Raw genomic sequence first — 5,000 nt, 5'->3', positions numbered from 1 at the left:
CCGCTGTCCCTACACATGCTCTAAGTCTGTGCGCGATTGCGTGCTCACAGTACGGATTCCGATGCTGAGCGATCAGCTAGGAAGCGCCCCAACCATGTCGGTCCCCATGGGCGTTGCACTCGCAGTCGCAAAGACTCTGGCAATGGCTAAAAGCGCTCCGCAATATATCACGCAGACGGGTAATGACGGTCCGAGCGCTCAGTGTGAGGAGAGCATTACTGAGCCCTGACCCACAAGCAGGTTGTAGCGTATCCCACCCGCAGACATGTGACGTTGTCACACGACCAGTTGTCACTAATCGACTCATTGCTGATAATCATATGCCATACACCGGGGAAAGCTGCCGCAAGGGGTAGCTACGTAGTGCAGTCGCACCTCTACTACTGTACAGAGATAGAACACCACGAGACTGCAACCAGATTAAACTGATACATGGCGCTGATAACTAATAGATGCAGAGCCATCGGAATATAGATGACATACGACATACAACTGTCCCTATACATGCTGACAGTCTGTGCACACAATGTGAACTACACGTCACCCAGACACCCTATCACACACTACTCTCTGGCTGTAACAGACACAGACACAATATCTAAGCACCACCATGGAACAACATCCAGTGCATCCTCTCCGCCACATTACACCATTCACACTATGATAACAAAACCAGGAGGTCCACCCCAAAAACAGAATATCTCACTCTTCCAACAACCATCATTACGCAGATAAGCCACAAACACCCACACATGTGCTACACAGGGGTGCAGCCAACACCACCACACTGGCGTGTCTCACAGCATATAAGCAATGGCAGGAATGAAAGACACAGGTCTGCCACTCCCTTGCCACACCCACGGAACCGGCGCACCACCTCCCCTGAGCCAAAGGTGCATCCTGACGTGACACATCTCAGGGTGCCTCAGGCGTCCACTTACCATCATCACTATGAACGAACCTCGTCCCCTCCCCCCCTCATACACCATCCCTTAACCTAACCCATGTTGCGCCTTAACCTAACCTATGTTGCGCCTTAACCTAACCTATGTTGCGCCTTAACCTAACCTACGTTGCGCCTTAACCTAACCTACGTTGCGCCTTAACCTAACCTACGTTGCGCCTTAACCTAACCTACGTTGCGCCTTAACCTAACCTACGTTGCGCCTTAACCTAACCTACGTTGCGCCTTAACCTAACCTATGTTGCGCCTTAACCTAACCTACGTTGCGCCTTAACCTAACCTACGTTGCGCCTTAACCTAACCTACGTTGCGCCTTAACCTAACCTACGTTGCGCCTTAACCTAACCTACGTTGCGCCCTAACCTAACCTACGTTGGGCCCTAACCTAACCTACGTTGGGCCCTAACCTAACCTACGTTGGGCCCTAACCTAACCTACGTTGGGCCCTAACCTAACCTACGTTGGGCCCTAACCTAACCTACGTTGGGCCCTAACCTAACCTACGTTGGGCCCTAACCTAACCTACGTTGGGCCCTAACCTAACCTACGTTGGGCCCTAACCTAACCTACGTTGGGCCCTAACCTAACCTACGTTGGGCCCTAACCTAACCTACGTTGGGCCCTAACCTAACCTACGTTGGGCCCTAACCTAACCTACGTTGGGCCCTAACCTAACCTACGTTGGGCCCTAACCTAACCTACGTTGGGCCCTAACCTAACCTACGTTGGGCCCTAACCTAACCTACGTTGGGCCCTAACCTAACCTACGTTGGGCCCTAACCTAACCTACGTTGGGCCCTAACCTAACCTACGTTGGGCCCTAACCTAACCTACGTTGGGCCCTAACCTAACCTACGTTGCGCCCTAACCTAACGCACGTTGCGCCCTAACCTAACGCACGTTGCGCCCTAACCTAACCTGTAATTGTTATATGAATTGAAACATTCATGTAGCGTTGCCTAATCGCAACCCTCTCAACATAGGTCAGTGCTCGCACTCTCTGGTGTCCTGCGTATTGATTCATGTTACGGTGCGTACCCTCACAACATCTAACGAGTGGTGCGTACGTTCCACATGGTCCCGCTATCCACTGTAATGTGTACTGCTGTAAGACTTATATCGCTCCCCTGTCGCCTCTAGTTCGTCAGGCGGGAGTTTGCGTGTTCAATGAGCTTCGCAGCTGTGCAATGGCATTCGCATACGTACGCGGGCCACCTTCCACGTGTTCTCTCGTGCATACGTCGCAGCATGTATGTGGGCTGATGTGGCGTGTCGTGACGCATATCATCCAGGCATGCAAGACCCACTGAATTTGCAAATGTAGATGGACGTCTACGTTTGCTGCCCAAGTTACGCAAATGAACTGGAAATCCGTTGTTGCGCGGTTGTATACGCTGGAGGTGAATCATTGATTGCGACAATCGGTACAGGTATTAACTGGTTGCTTCAGCGACACCCGTCATACCCACGAACGTGAGTGGGCATGTGGGTATGAAGCGATACGCGGCGGTGGCTGGGTGGGACCGTCCCCGGCCGGTGAGGGGGGAGCGCCCGGCGTGCTGGCCGCGCGCTGCGTGGGCGCACGCGCTACAGCCGGCTGGTGGGGGCGCCCAGTGGCAGGCGCGCCGGCCGACGGACGCGGCAGGCGGCGCAGCTGCGCGCCGGCGCACCCAACGCGCGGCGCCGTGCGGCCAAAGTGGGTCCTCGCGGGCCCGGTGCGAAGCGCGGTGGACATCTGCAGTGTGCTGGTCCGATTGAGGACTGTGTGCGTTGAGGATGCGCCGCCGCCCGGCACTCGGCGCCGCGACGCCGTCTGCTGCTCGGTCGCCCCCGCGGTTCTCGCAGGTGGTTTGTATCGCAGCTGTGCGGATGTGTTGGCGCGTGCGCTGTGCTGGGAGAGTTCGCTTTGGCACCCAAGTGGGGCTCTGCCCCTCTGTGGCGCTGGCGTTGGAGCTGCCCGGCCACTGTTTGTGGCCGCGTGTTGTCTCCCGCCGGCAACACCACGACAGCACGCTCCCGGGCCTCTGTCGGCAGCGGCAAGCTCAGTTGGGAGCATGGGTGGTCGCACTGAAAGCGTCTACTCGCCTATCTCCGGGCGATTGCGCCTCTCTCGAACCCGACCAAGTACTTAGGACGGCGCTGCGCGCCGCCGGGACCTGAGAGGGTTTCGAGGTGTATCGTGCAGGGGAGCCCAGCCTCCTCCTGTTTGCGGAATAATTGAGCGGACGCTTGCGTGTTCGCGCGGGCCTCCGGGACACACTCCCGGGCGGCCGGCTGCTCAGCTCTAGTTGACGCAGCTCCCTGGTTGATCCTGCCAGTAGTCATATGCTTGTCTCAAAGATTAAGCCATGCATGTCTCAGTACAAGCCGCATTAAAGTGAAACCGCGAATGGCTCATTAAATCAGTTATGGTTCCTTAGATCGTACCCACGTTACTTGGATAACTGTGGTAATTCTAGAGCTAATACATGCAAACAGAGTCCCGACCAGAGATGGAAGGGACGCTTTTATTAGATCAAAACCAATCGGTCGGCTCGTCCGGTCCGTTTGCCTTGGTGACTCTGAATAACTTTGGGCTGATCGCACGGTCCTCGTACCGGCGACGCATCTTTCAAATGTCTGCCTTATCAACTGTCGATGGTAGGTTCTGCGCCTACCATGGTTGTAACGGGTAACGGGGAATCAGGGTTCGATTCCGGAGAGGGAGCCTGAGAAACGGCTACCACATCCAAGGAAGGCAGCAGGCGCGCAAATTACCCACTCCCGGCACGGGGAGGTAGTGACGAAAAATAACGATACGGGACTCATCCGAGGCCCCGTAATCGGAATGAGTACACTTTAAATCCTTTAACGAGTATCTATTGGAGGGCAAGTCTGGTGCCAGCAGCCGCGGTAATTCCAGCTCCAATAGCGTATATTAAAGTTGTTGCGGTTAAAAAGCTCGTAGTTGGATTTGTGTCCCACGCTGTTGGTTCACCGCCCGTCGGTGTTTAACTGGCATGTATCGTGGGACGTCCTGCCGGTGGGGCGAGCCGAAGGCGTGCGACCGCCTCGTGCGTGCTCGTGCGTCCCGAGGCGGACCCCGTTGAAATCCTACCAGGGTGCTCTTTATTGAGTGTCTCGGTGGGCCGGCACGTTTACTTTGAACAAATTAGAGTGCTTAAAGCAGGCAAGCCCGCCTGAATACTGTGTGCATGGAATAATGGAATAGGACCTCGGTTCTATTTTGTTGGTTTTCGGAACCCGAGGTAATGATTAAGAGGGACAGGCGGGGGCATTCGTATTGCGACGTTAGAGGTGAAATTCTTGGATCGTCGCAAGACGAACAGAAGCGAAAGCATTTGCCAAGTATGTTTTCATTAATCAAGAACGAAAGTTAGAGGTTCGAAGGCGATCAGATACCGCCCTAGTTCTAACCATAAACGATGCCAGCCAGCGATCCGCCGCAGTTCCTCCGATGACTCGGCGGGCAGCCTCCGGGAAACCAAAGCTTTTGGGTTCCGGGGGAAGTATGGTTGCAAAGCTGAAACTTAAAGGAATTGACGGAAGGGCACCACCAGGAGTGGAGCCTGCGGCTTAATTTGACTCAACACGGGAAACCTCACCAGGCCCGGACACCGGAAGGATTGACAGATTGATAGCTCTTTCTTGATTCGGTGGGTGGTGGTGCATGGCCGTTCTTAGTTGGTGGAGCGATTTGTCTGGTTAATTCCGATAACGAACGAGACTCTAGCCTGCTAACTAGTCGCGTGACATCCTTCGTGCTGTCAGCGATTACTTTTCTTCTTAGAGGGACAGGCGGCTTCTAGCCGCACGAGATTGAGCAATAACAGGTCTGTGATGCCCTTAGATGTTCTGGGCCGCACGCGCGCTACACTGAAGGAATCAGCGTGTCTTCCTAGGCCGAAAGGTCGGGGTAACCCGCTGAACCTCCTTCGTGCTAGGGATTGGGGCTTGCAATTGTTCCCCATGAATGAGGAATTCCCAGTAAGCGCGAGTCATAAGCTCGCGTTGATTACGTCCCTGCCCTTTGTAC

At 54.8% G+C, this 5,000-nt stretch overlaps 1 non-coding gene across 1 annotated transcript in view; it reads left to right on the top strand.

The window, feature by feature from the left end:
* The first annotated feature begins 3,262 nt into the window (after positions 1-3,262).
* Positions 3,263-5,000, top strand: part of LOC126197282 (small subunit ribosomal RNA) — a 1,909-nt gene continuing 171 nt past the window's right edge. Inside the window, exon 1 of the ribosomal RNA XR_007539656.1 lies at positions 3,263-5,000. This exon is cut by the window's right edge and continues 171 nt beyond it. This is a non-coding gene — a ribosomal RNA (small subunit ribosomal RNA).

The sequence above is a fragment of the Schistocerca nitens genome, chromosome 7 (assembly GCF_023898315.1).
Source record: "Schistocerca nitens isolate TAMUIC-IGC-003100 chromosome 7, iqSchNite1.1, whole genome shotgun sequence".
NCBI classification, from domain to species: Eukaryota; Metazoa; Arthropoda; class Insecta; order Orthoptera; family Acrididae; genus Schistocerca; species Schistocerca nitens.
This window is presented reverse-complemented; position numbering and strand designations above follow the sequence as displayed.